Source organism: Notamacropus eugenii, chromosome Y (genome assembly GCF_028372415.1).
Source record: "Notamacropus eugenii isolate mMacEug1 chromosome Y, mMacEug1.pri_v2, whole genome shotgun sequence".
NCBI classification, from domain to species: Eukaryota; Metazoa; Chordata; class Mammalia; order Diprotodontia; family Macropodidae; genus Notamacropus; species Notamacropus eugenii.
In genome coordinates, this window is record NC_092880.1 from 12,857,483 (window position 1) to 12,870,923 (window position 13,441).

At 40.6% G+C, this 13,441-nt stretch overlaps 2 long non-coding RNA genes across 10 annotated transcripts in view; one reads left to right on the forward strand and one right to left on the reverse strand.

Moving 5' to 3' along the window:
- Positions 1-284: 284 nt before the first annotated feature.
- On the reverse strand, positions 285-8,742 carry LOC140516647 (uncharacterized). Its single transcript, XR_011971401.1, has 3 exons — positions 8,334-8,742; positions 6,927-7,101; positions 285-511 (listed from the first exon to the last, which is right to left on the reverse strand). It is a non-coding gene; the product is annotated as an uncharacterized lncRNA (long non-coding RNA).
- Positions 8,743-9,701: 959 nt separating this feature from the next.
- LOC140516648 (uncharacterized) overlaps positions 9,702-13,441 on the forward strand; it is a 155,087-nt gene continuing 151,347 nt past the window's right edge. For all 9 annotated transcript variants that reach the window (XR_011971406.1, XR_011971405.1, XR_011971404.1 and 6 more), the window contains exon 1: positions 9,702-10,320. This is a non-coding gene — a long non-coding RNA (uncharacterized lncRNA). The remainder of the gene's footprint in view (positions 10,321-13,441) is intronic.

The following is a 13,441-nucleotide window of genomic DNA, read 5'->3' on the forward strand; positions in this document are numbered from 1 at the left end:
AGACTCTTAAGGAGTCTGAGCCCTCACCTTTGTCTGTTTAGCAATATTATTGACAGAACACTGGGTCTGGAGTCAGGAAGACCTGAGTTCAAATCCAGCCTTAGATTTTGCTCATTAGCTATGCAGCCCTTTCTGCCAAAGTTACCTCAATTGTAAAATGTGAATAATAATAGTACTTAGTCTCCAAGGCTGTTTTGAGAATCAAGTGAGATATCTGTAAAGCACTTATAGTGGTCCTTGGCACATAATAGGTTCTTAAGAAATGGAAGACAGAAATGAATAAGTTTAGGGTTAGGCTAAAATCTGTTTTATTAAGAAGCAAAAGGGGTAGGGTCACTTCTTTTCCACTCTTTTCTCCAGGATATACCATAGTGCCTGACACATAGTTGGCACTTAATAAATGTTCTTCGATTGATGAGTCTCTCAAGTTTTTAGCATGGCTTTTCTTGTTCCCTTCAAACCATCTAGAAACGCATTTATTTGAAATCCTTGGCATGCTACATTTCAAGTTCTGTAGGGGATAGAAATATATATGAAATATGTTTTTTACCCTTAAGGAGCTTTTGAGATAATTCCAAACAAAAACTGACATGGAAATAAACTGCCAAATGGGAACTAGAAGTTCTAATAAGACTGTGCTTTTCTCTAAAACTTGGTGTGCATACTACCTGAATGGCTTTTTTCAGGAATAGATAATACTGTGCATGATGAAAGGATGGGAACAAATATTAGATCAACTTTATACATAATTGGAAGGAGGTCACAGAAAGGATTCTACTCTTTTCCTTGTCTGCATCCTTTAATACTTTTATCTTCTATCCTGAATGTTCTGGACATTTGGGTGAGAATAAGTATGAGGTGGAATGCAGTGAATAATGTGCTGTTTCTGAAATTAAGGACCTGGATTTGAATCTGGCTGTTATTTACTACCTGTATGATTTTGGGTAAATCCCATGCCACCTTTGGACCTCAGTTTCTTTATCAATCAAATGAGAGATTGAGTTAGTTTTTATCTCGAATCCCTCTCAGCTCTAAATTTGATGATGCCATCTTCCTCCAAAAATGTCTGTTCCTTCCATTCCTCTTTCATACCAATTAGATATATTTTCAGAGCTCAAGTAATAAAACAGATGTTTGACAATTAAAACTAAATGTCTATTAGATAAGTATAAGACACATGAAGAAAATGCGTTGAAGGAACATATTAAGGGCTGAAAATCAATTCTTCCATATTGACTCAAATAAGCTTTTCAGTGTTATTCTCTTTTTTACTGTCAAAACATAAATCTTGAGACATTTCAAGTAATTCCTTCCCTCCCTCATTTTTAACTATTTCTCTGTGAAGATATTCCCCTGAAGCTATAAAATAGTTAATGATCACAGGTCAGGCTAATGTATTATATTACTAATAACCACATAACAATTATTATGAATGTCAACTCATCTTTTTTATAATTCACATAAGCATAGTCACTTTAAAAAAAAAATAGAGCAGGGGGAATTTTAATGGATTTTTAGTTGGTTCAAGCAAATCCTCCCAGCGCTCTTTGGGTTTCTACATTAATTTTAGCCTACGTAACCAAGAAACAAACAACGAGGATTGGGTTCAGCTAAAAATGGGAACAAAAGGAAGAAAATGATATTGTCATAAAGATGACAATAAGCTACTGATAATTAGTGGCAAAGGCTTATTAACCTTCCCCGACGTTCATAAAAAAAATCTTACCACGGGTGAGTGATGCAATGTTAAGTGCAATACAACTCATCAGAAGGAGGTATTATAAAAGAGAGGGAAATGGTGAAAGTCAGTTGAAGACAGCAAGCTGAAACAAAATCATTTGGGGCAATGAGCTACAATAATCCCGAGAGACAATGTTAATCATTCATTTTTCCCCTTAATGAATTAGTATTCTCCAACAAAAGCAACTGATTTTCTGCTAAAGTGGAGTAGCATCATATGAGCACAGGGAAAGAATGGATAGTGAGGGGAAGAATTAGAATCAATATTGAAATTCATAACAAGTGTACAGTGGCTAAAAGTAACTTTCAGAATAAAATACTAGAAATGAGTTTCATTTCTAGTGAAGAATACAGCAGTATGCCATAAAATGAACAACATGTAGCCTTTTATTCAACCAATATAATAATAATTAATAATGTGAAGTTCCATGTAAGCAATTTGTGCTCTCCTTCAGTTCTATTGCTGCTAATCAAAATTTTCATCTGTGTTCAAATAGCTAGATCACTGGCTTAATATGACTTGAGTTTTGCAACTCCAAGGTGGTTTCTTGGGGTCTAGTGAAGACTAATCTAAGATGTACTCATTTTAGTGGTATATCTATTGATATAATTTAAAATCTACAAAATTTTATTATTGCAATAAGTCACAGAATCTGAGAACCAGGAGGGACCTCTGAGGTCATATAAATCTACTCTTGTCTAAAGCAGAAATCTTCCTGATGATATTCCTTGCAAGGACAACAAAGTCTCTAATCTCTACTTGATAAATTTCAAGAAGAATGTACTGCCTCCTGAAGCAGCCTAATTCACATTTAGAAAGTTCCTAAGATTAGTTAATTTCCCCTTTATATCAAGATTAAATTTGCCTTTCTGCGTCTAAATTGGGAGTTAGTTCAGATTTCTGGAGCCATGTAAAACTTGTGTGAGAAGTTTTTCACATGACTGTACTTGAAGATAACTATCATGTCCCTGCCATCATATTTTCTCCAGGTGAAACAATTCTACTTCCTTTCATCTTTGGTTTGGGGTTTCATCACCTTCCTATTTGCTTTTCACTGAATTTATAACAGTAAGGCAATATGCTTACTAAAACGTATATGTGTTTTTTCATAAGTGACAACTATATGAAATATTACTTTAAATTACTAAGAACAAAAAATACAAATTAAAAGCTCACAATCAGGCAATTGGCAAAAATGACAAAAGACAGAAATAATCAATGACCTAAGGGCAAGAGGCATATTAAGCAATCAAACCATTCCGGAAACCAATTTGGAACTATGCACAAAAAAAAAAAAAGCCTAAAATCTTTATACCCTTTTAAATATATTTCAAAGAAGTAAAGGACAGAAAGAATAGTCCAACTATTTGTAGCAGTGCTGATTTTTTGTAGCAAATGACAAATTGAATGAATGGATGAATTATTGAATGAAAAAGTATTGCTTATATTTACTTAGAAGCAAAGCTCTGTGACAAGTGCTGGGAAAGCAAATAGAAAAATTCAGCCAATCCTTGCTCTCATGGACCTCATACTCTAATTGGGGTAGACAACACAAAATAAAAGAATTCAGATGTTTGTATGGACAAAAGAAAGGTCTAAACATCCTAAGGGTACATTAAAGAAACGAATGGTAAGATCCAGAAGTCTTTAGGATACATCAAATGACAAGGCCTGAGGTTATCTGCAGACTACGGTAGCAGGGCAGCTAGGACTAGGATTTAGTAGGAGGGTAGATGATAAGATTCGATGGTTCAGGCTTGTAAATGTTGATGCCCAGCTCATCCATATGGAATGGCCATCCCTGCTGCTTTTCCTCTCAGTGTTCCTCATGGGATCTGGTCAGAAGGGGACAGGTAAGGGGCAAAGAGAAAGCAAGGGGAAGGATACCCCATCTTGTGGTTTTTCCTGTTCATCTAGCCCAGAAGCAGTATGTATCAATTGGAAAATAGCTAAATAAATTGTTCACATGAATGTGATAGAATATTGTTGTGTGAGAAGAAATGTTAATAGGAATTCACAGAAATATAAAGAAAATTGTATTAACTGATGCAGAATAAGGAACTAAGATATACACACCTATGTATGTATATGTGTATGTATGTACATATGTATTTGACTCACGAGAAAATATTAATACACTCATCTTTCATTGGAGAGGTAGGAGACTGTGGCGATAGCACACTGTATGTATTTTTGGATGCAATTGATGTGACAGTTTTTCTTAACGTTTTTATTTTATAAGAGGAGTTTCTAATGGGCAGAGTACAATTGAATATGGTTATAATATAAAACAAAAGGCAAAAATGAACATTTAATAAAAATAACTAGTTTTAACTTCTGGCTTTGCCATTTTCTAACTATATGGCCTTGGGTATGTCCCTTAACATACCTGTTCCTCAGTTTCCTTATCTGTAAAATAGAGGTGGTAATACCTAGACCGTATTTTTCATGAGTTTATTATTAACATCAAAGGAGGTAATTTGTTAACAGATCTTTGTAAAGACTACGTATATATATCGTCACCTATAGTTTGATGCATAACTATAACTTCTTTAATGTACCCTAGACAAAAGCGTGATTCAATGGTGATCTAAGCTGTTTACTCTGAAAATGTACCAACAATTCATATAACATATAACTCAATTCTGGGTCCCCCTTTTTATTTTTGCTCCCTATGCACTATTTATTTTATCCCAAGCTTTTAATCTTTCCATCTCTGCAGATTGCATGAAAGCATGTGAAATATTATATCTTTAATACCAGGATTATCAGAATGCCAAAAGCATAAGGCTTATTCCAAGATTTATTTCTGATTTTGCCACATCAATCCTGTCCTAAGTGAATGCATCCCTCTAGTGAAAATATTTTGTTTTCATAGCTAAATTTTCTTTGGGAAAATATCGAATGGTCCACTTAGGTGAAAAATAAACAAATTAGATCTTTTATATCTAGACAAATACCAAGCAAGCACGAGATGAAGGAGTGAAAGTATGACACTATTCTTTAACATATAAAACATCTGAGTATTCTTTTTTTCTTCCTCTTCCTTCTGGCAACGTGTTTCATAAAGAACTCATACTGTCAGCTGCCCAACTTTTGCCTCTGATTTTTAAATTGTGGTTATAAGGAAACTTCTAACATTTCTTCATTGTACATAGTGCCTATTAGTCATATCCCAGAAAGGATGTGCATATCCAAAGTCAATTGTTCTCAGCATGTGCATGTGGGGTTTGAGGTTATCGAGAAACGTTCAATTCCATTCCATTCAATAAACATTTATTAAGCCCCTACTATGTGGAAGGCATAGAGTTAGGTGTTTTAGATACAAGGATGAAAAATAGCATAATCCCCAAGGTTATATTCCTGTGAGAGATCTAAATCAGCCTGTGAAATCTCATTATCAAGGATAAAAGGAATAGATCATTTGGCTGCGTAGAGTATTTGTTAATACTCATTTGACAACAGAGAGAGTAACTTTCTATTATTCATAAATCCATGAACTTTTAGAGTAGAGTGGGAGAATATAATGAAAAAAGTGGAGAGACACTTCTTAGAGGGAAAGAGGAAACAAAAGAAGATTGAAGGAGAGGGCAAATCAGAAAAGAACAATGTATACTGTTTCCACACACCCCTCCACCAGCTTTTTAGCTCCTTTTTTGTGTGTTGACTTTTTTCCATTACAACGTACCATTCAGGACAGGTATTATATTTTTCCTTGTATTTGTATTTCCATTGCATAGTACAGTACCTTCAATGTAGTATGCACTTAATAAATACTTATCTATATATCGTCTATCTGTCTGTCTGTCTGTCTGTCTATCTATCTATCTATCTATTTATCTTGAAAAGCTAAAGAATCCAGGGAGAGCATCCAAAAGGAGATTAGTTAACTGATTGAATGTGTGGGGTGAGAGAGACAGGGATAACTCCTTAGGTAGAACCTGGGAACCTGAAAGAATAATGACATAGTAGAAATATAGAAGTTTGTAAGAAGTTGATTAAGAAGAGATATCTAAAAAAGATAAAATTAAGGGGTGAGAGAGGAGTATATTGGGAGGAGAAAGGGAGACATGGAATGGGGCAAATGATCTCTCATAAAAGAGGCAAGAATAAGCTTATTCAATGGAGGAGCAAAGGGAGGAGGTGAGAGGGGAAAAGTGAAGCTTATTCTCTTCACATGTGGCTTAAGGAGGGAATAACATGCTCACTCAATTTGGTATGAAAATCTATATTATACTATAGCAAAGTAGGGGAGAAGGGGACAAGTGGGGTGAGGGGGATGATAGAAGGGAGGGCAAATGGGAGAAGAGAGTAATTAGAAGTAAACACTTATGGGGAGGGACAAGGTCAAAAGAGAGAATAAGGGGAGGGACAGGGTAGGATGGAGGGAAATATAGTTTGTCTTACACAACATGACTGTTACGGAAGTCTTTTGCAAAACGACACATATATAGCCTGTATTGAATTGTTTGCCTTCTCAGTGGGGAATGGGTGGGGAGGGGGGAAGGGAAAGAAGTTGGAATTCAAAGTATTAGGAACGAATGTTGCGAAACGTTTTTGCGTACAACTGGGAAATAAGAAATACAGGTAATGGGGTACAGAAATATATCTTGCCGTACAAGAAAAGACAGAAGATGGGGATAAGGGAAGGGAGGGGTGAGATAGAAGGGAAGGCATACTGAGGGAAAGGGTAATCAGAATGCAAGACGTTACGGGATGGCGGAGGGGAGTGATGGGGAGAAAATATGGAACTCAAAATTTTGTGGAAATGAATGTTGAAAACTAAAAATTAATTAATAAACACTTAAAATTAAAGAAAAATAAAATATATATCTTATCTGAAAGTGATTAGTGAGAGAAGTTCCCTGATGGATGATAACATTGTTTAGGACTTTGATCATCTCTCATTGATTTTTTTAATGGCTGACTTACACTATTGTAGGTTGAAATCACCTATTTCTTCTGTGCTTTTAAGAGGGAGTCAGCTATGGAGGTAGACCCTTTTTGTTATTTTTTTCCTTTCTGGAGGAAAGACTTTCTGGCAACAGAGCTACAAGGAAACCTGGGTTGTTCTGGGCCTGGGAGTCTTTGAAGAAGTGTATGCATGTCACATTCTCCTCCCCTGTGGTCACCTAGAATCTTGAATGGCTTTCTTAGGACAGAGGCACAGAATAGTTATACTCACTGTCTCAAATTAGGTCTAAGGGGAACTCGGCCTCCTGGATAGAGGAGAGACAACTTCTTAGAGAACGCCTGAATCCTAGGCTCTTGAACTTCCTTAGTAGGGGTGTTTGGAGAGGTGAAGGATATTCTCAAGTCTTCATAGGCCACTTGTAAAGAAAAGGATTCTGAAGTCTAGCCTTCCAAAGAGAAAGAAGGAAGACCAGGGCAAGAATCAGTTTCAGTTGTACCTTTTTAGTAACATCGAGCAGAGTAAGTTTTGGGACACTGCCATTCTCTTGAATAGAAGAGAATCCCAGAACCCAGACTTGTACAGGGAGAAGAAGGAGTTCGTAAGCAGCAGGCAATAGCAGCTTCTTGATAAGAATAAGACTATGCATGTGTTTTCTAGAGTTATTAGAGTAACAAAGGAAGACGCCAAGGCATGAGCGAGTAGGAGACAAGGACTTTTCCTTTTGGTAGCAAATATTTGAATATATTGGAACTGGACAAGGACTTTTCCTTTTGGTAGCAAATATTGGAATATATTGGAACCTTTTGAACATATTGGAACTGATGAGAAGCAGATTGTCTGTCTAGCAATGTCATTTGTTCCCCTTCTGTGGGGATACCAAATCACAGGGTTGTACTATGAGTCTAGAGGATTGTAGAAGGCTCCAATGGGAACTTGAGATTCCTTAGAGAGGAAAGGGAATTGCACTTGTTTAGCAGCTATTGTGAATCCTTGTTATGTGTTTTCTGCAGAAAATGTTAAAATAAAAGCTGCTGTTTATCCAATATACACTGTTGACCTGAAAACTTGGTTAGAGAAAAGGCAACAGGCTAAATGCATACATTTTATGATTTAATTAATTAATCAGTTCCCCATAAAGATAACAGTTACATAGCGCTATGGAGCCAGGATCAGAATTGGCTCCCTTAGTACAGAAATTGACTGTCTTAAGTACATTTTGCCATGAGGAAGGAGTTCTCTTAAACACATTGTAAACAAAGTGGCGTCATTTGGGTTTTATGATTCCAAGCTATGGGCATCTTCTTTCTGTAGCATATCTCTGTGATTTCAGATAAGTAAAAGGTCCCACCACCCAGATAACAGACATCCTGTCCTACACAGGCCTTTGAAGTTGTTATCTTAACAGAGTTTGACAAAAGCTGAAGTCACACCCCAAGGTATTTGTGTTTTTCGCTTAACACTAGGATGCTAGAAGAAGAGTCTGATAAGGACGTCCCATTTGCCCATCAAAAGGCATCCTCTAAACAAAGGAGACTAATAGGTCCAGGCTCTTCTTAATTCAAACTTTGGCCCTTATTAAAGTCTAAAATTTATATTAAATATTAACAGCACCAGATCAGTTACCATCCTCACCTCTGGGCACACACCGTAAGATTAAGCCACAACTTATTTCCATACCTGCACATAGAAAGGCATCGTAGCCTCGGGGAAGGAGCGCCGAATTTAAAAAGAACTGGAGTTTGAATGTTGGCCTGCCGTTTCCTTCTGGAGAAATTCACTTAGGCTGTGTCTGTTTTCCAAGCCTTTACTTTTAAAGTGAGGGGTTGGTCTGGGGAACTTACGGAGTGTCTCGTATTTTTAAAGTCTTGTAACACCATCTGGAATTGTTACCACAGAAATGAAGCTTGTGCTGGGATCCTGGACATTGGAAGTTGGAAGAATCCTTCGCGTTTATGTATTCTGAATTCCTTTATTTTTCGGATAAAAAAAAATTGAGGTTGAAAGGTGGGATAGTTTAACTAGTGGGAGAGAAACTTTTCCTTGGCTTCAGTTTTGTTGTTCAGTGATTTCAGCTGGGTCTGAGTCCGTGACCCAGCTGGGCTTTTCTATAGATCGGGGCAGACAGTGGGAGAGAAAGGGCCGGAGAGGGGGTAGGGTCAGAGGGCGGAGAGGGGGGTAAGGGTCAGAGGGCGGAAAGGGGGGGTAGGGTCAGAGGCCGGAGAGAGGGGTAGGGTCAGGGGGCGGAGAGAGGGGTAGGGTCAGGGGGCGGAGAGAGGGGTAGGGTCAGGGGGCGGAGAGAGGGGTAGGGTCAGGGGGCGGAGAGAGGGGTAGGGTCAGAGGGCGGAGAGGGGGGTAAGGGTCAGAGGGCGGAAAGGGGGGGTAGGGTCAGAGGGCGGAGAGGGGGGTAGGGTCAGAGGCCGGAGAGGGGGGTAGGGTCAGGGGGCGGAGAGAGGGGTAGGGTCAGGGGGCGGAGAGAGGGGTAGGGTCAGGGGGCGGAGAGAGGGGTAGGGTCAGGGGGCGGAGAGAGGGGTAGGGTCAGGGGGCGGAAAGGGGGGGGTAGGGTCAGAGGGCGGAGAGGGGGGTAGGGTCAGAGGCCGGAGAGGGGGGTAGGGTCAGGGGGCGGAAAGGGGGGGTAGGGTCAGGGGGCGGAGAGAGGGGTAGGGTCAGGGGGCGGAGAGAGGGGTAGGGTCAGGGGGCGGAGAGAGGGGTAGGGTCAGGGGGCGGAGAGGGGGGTAAGGGTCAGAGGGCGGAAAGGGGGGTAAGGGTCAGAGGGCGGAAAGGGGGGGTAGGGTCAAAGGCCGGAGAGGGGGGTAGGGTCAGGGGGCGGAGAGAGGGGTAGGGTCAGGGGGCGGAGAGAGGGGTAGGGTCAGAGGGCGGAGAGGGGGGTAAGGGTCAGAGGGCGGAAAGGGGGGGGTAGGGTCAGAGGGCGGAGAGGGGGGGTAGGGTCAGAGGCCGGAGAGGGGGGTAGGGTCAGAGGCCGGGGAGGGGGGTAGGGTCAGAGGCCGGAGAGGGGGGTAAGGGTCAGGGGGCGGGGAGAAAGGTAATTTATACCATTTGGGACTGGACGCGATTGGGCCCAGGGCCCTCCTATTACACACAGCGGTACAGCCGTGGTCGCGTGAATGTGTCTCCCGGGCACGGGACGCCTTTTCATTGGCTCATGGGCTTGTGGTTGCCGGGGAACGGCATTAATGAGCGCATTCTCCCCATTGGTTACAATCTGCAGCTGACGTGCCTGCGGGACGGCTTCACTCCCCAGAGGAAGCACGGGATCTGCGGGAGTCACTTCGGGAACACGGGCTAAAAAACAAAACCAAACAGCTTCACGTGCTTCAAAGTTCGTTAGAACTAGACCAGCGGAGCAACGCAGCTCAGGCGCCCGAGGGTGGGCGCGCAGTTAGAACACGTGGGTACTTCTCTCCTACCATTGGTCGTTGTAGGTACTCTGCCTGGAAACCCCCGCCGATTGGGAGACACGGCCGTTTTTCAGACTTGCCAGCCAATCAGAAAAGGGAAGCCTCCCGGGACTCCTGGGAGTTGCAGTTCGCCTGTTTCTCCCCTTGCCCAGGTGAAGAGGGACCTTGGCACCCAGGCTCTTGTTCCTCTGCCTCTGTGATCTCTCCGGACTGCTGACCCAGCGCTTGCTTCTCTTCCTTAAGACGAGGTAAATGAGGAATAAATACTGTTGACCTGAAAACCTGGTTAAAGAAAGGCAGCAGGCTAAATGCATACATTTTATGATTTAATTAATTAATTCATCAATTCCCTACTAAAGAAAACAGTTACATAATGCATTATGGAGCCAGAAATGTTCTGGCTACCCAGTGCAGAAATCTTCTGGCTTATATACATTTTGCCGTGAGACAGGAACTCTCCTAGTTGAACAAATCATAAATTTAGTAAGACAAGACAATTAACAAAGCAATGTCAGTCAAATCTTGAGATTCCAAGCTGGGTAAACATACGTCCCAGGTGGTAAGGAAATCCCACCACTAGTAAGTGGCAGGCTTCCTGCCCCAAACAGGTAACTGACGCAGGAAACGGCAAACCATGTTCAATAGAAACCCAGGATGCCTATTTTTTCTTTACCATTAATATCCCATAACATAGTATGTGTCCATTATTCAAGATATGTCATAACATAGTATGTGTCTATAGATAATAAGATACAAAGGAGAGTCCCATTATTCAAGATATGTCACAGGTTAAAGGTCTCCCAAGGAGTGCAGAGTCGGCCTTGGCTGGCTGTTGCTGACATAGGAAGAGGCATTCTCTGAGTCTGCTTCAGAGAGAACAAAGAGATTATTCCAAAATTTTATATTAAACGTTATCAATAGCAACATCAGTTTATTAATTGTTAACTGTGAGGACCTTAAGTATTCATTTGTTGAAGCGGTTGGGATGCAAAAAGGCTTTCGGGGTTCGGGGGTGCGGTCACACGGTTGGTTCCTTCCTTCCAGCACCGAGGTCCAGGTTTCACAGAACCGGAAGGAGTGTGCGGGTTCAGAACCTCCGTGTCACCCTGGGCAGACCCTTTTCCTTCTCGGGACGTCAGGTTCGCAGCTGTCAAAACCAACGGGGTCGTAACGATTAGAGGGGCCTCCGATTTGTGGGGGAGTCTGGAAGGTGTTTGGGACCCTTAACTACCTGACTCAAGGGCGTGTGTGCGCGTGCGCACGTACACTAGATGTGCTGTATATGCACGTGTGTGTCATACATGTGGAGGTGCATCTGCACCTACTGCATTATGTGTTTACATGTGTCTTAATGCATGGTTAGGCTATAAACCTTAAAACCTCACTGAGATCTTTACAGCGCTATATGATGTATAATAGTTAAATATCATATATAGATTAAAACTGTATTAAGGTGATTGGGATATTGGATATGACGTCACATTAGTATTAAACAATATATATTTACACACACATACACACGCACATTTTGTATATGATGAGGCTTGGCGTGCTGGGACCCCAACAATGCCAAAGCAGAGTGGCCTGGAATGAATGTATACCCTCAAGCTCCTCTTAATCAAGTGGCAAAGGATTTATTGCAATGCTTTGGCAAAAATGGGCAGAGGTCCTTAGGAGAACGAACAACAGACGGAGGATGATGCTGGGTTTATGTACAAAACAGGGGCATGTGAAGAATCTAACGGTCCACGTATTTTCGAAAGTGATTAGTGGGAAACGATAGAGAGTATCCCAGACCTTGAGGGAGCTGTCCAACGCGTAGACCTTGAGGGAGCTGTCCAACGCGTAGACCTTGAGGGAGCTGTCCAACGCGTAGACCTTGAGGGAGCTGGCAGGGCCATCCAGGGACCAAAGCCCTTGGACCAGGGTCCGCCCTCCCACCCCCCGCTGAGCCTGACATAGGGACACATGCTAGCTAATACCCTGCGTAACAGTCCAAAACAGGAATGTTTAACCTTTTTGTCTCATACACCCCTTTGGCAGTCTGAAACCTGTAGACCTTTTGGGGGGATTAAAAAAAATTCATAACTGAAAGAAATGATAAATTTCACCTATGGGTTGCTTCATGAAAATAAAGACCTGATCTTTTTCCCATCCAACCTCATAAACCCCCTGAAAGTCACTTCTGATTTTTAGATTTCAGTTTCTTTATCAAGGACATAAAGACCTTTGTATAGATAATCTCTGTAGTTCCATCCAGTGCTGACATGTCTCTGGGAGTGCAGTGGGAGGACTCCGCTAATATGAAGTGGAAGACTGTTCTAGATGCACAAAATTAGAAGAACATAAGGAATCTGAAGCATGGTGATGAAACAAAAAGGACGAAAAATGGAAAAAAGCTTGGAGGAAAGTGGTTGAGGAGGATAGAGTGGATTAGAGGAGTGCACTTTCTTTTATGTACCTGGTGCAAATGGAGGAAGACTTCCATTGGGGGGGTTAAGTTCTCTTTCTTATAAAAACACCACATAAGGCAAATATTTCTAAAAGTAAGAGGAAAAGATTGTATATGAAACTGTAAATTTCTCATGTAGAACTTGCTGGTTTTTAAACAAAAACTTCAAATACATAACTATCACAGCCACCATGTCCAAAAATGTATTTCTTATTAAGTATTTTCAGTTAATTAGGTATTCGGCACTATGTTTTGTATTAAGTACTTTCGGGTTATGGCTATTTGTTGCATTCTTGTTTTTAATTTTTTTTAAACAACTCTCTTTTTGTAAAACTGTTTTTCCTGTTTCTACTTCCTTCTACATTATTTCATTCCTTTCCCAGTTTTCTCTGAATCCGTATTTTTTTTTTTTGTTCTTTCTTACAGAACCAATATATTCATGTACCATAGTTTGGTCCAACCTTACTCTCTAGTACGCTGTAACTTTAAAAAGAACTGAATTAAATACTTTTGTTTACATGAACACTTGCTCCTCATTTTTTAAAATTTCTTTGAAAATAACTCTAGTAGTACTATTGCTTGGTCAAAGGGTATATATAATATAATTAAACACTTTCTCCAAATTCCTGACTTCATTAGTCTCACTTATCCCAATGCAAATTAGCAACCCCACATCCCTAAATGGAAAGTTTAGTGATTTTTTTCTTTTTTTTTGCTTTTTGCTTTGCATAGAAGTTTATCACTAGTGAATAACTGACTTTGGGGTATAGTTCCAAATTACTCTCCAGAATGGCCAGACCAATTCTGTAGCTCCATGAACGATGCATTAATGTGATCATTTCCCATCAGGTCAAGAAAACCATAAATTTTAGAAATATGACTCTTCTATTTGTAATACACTACTTTTCTAAAGAATT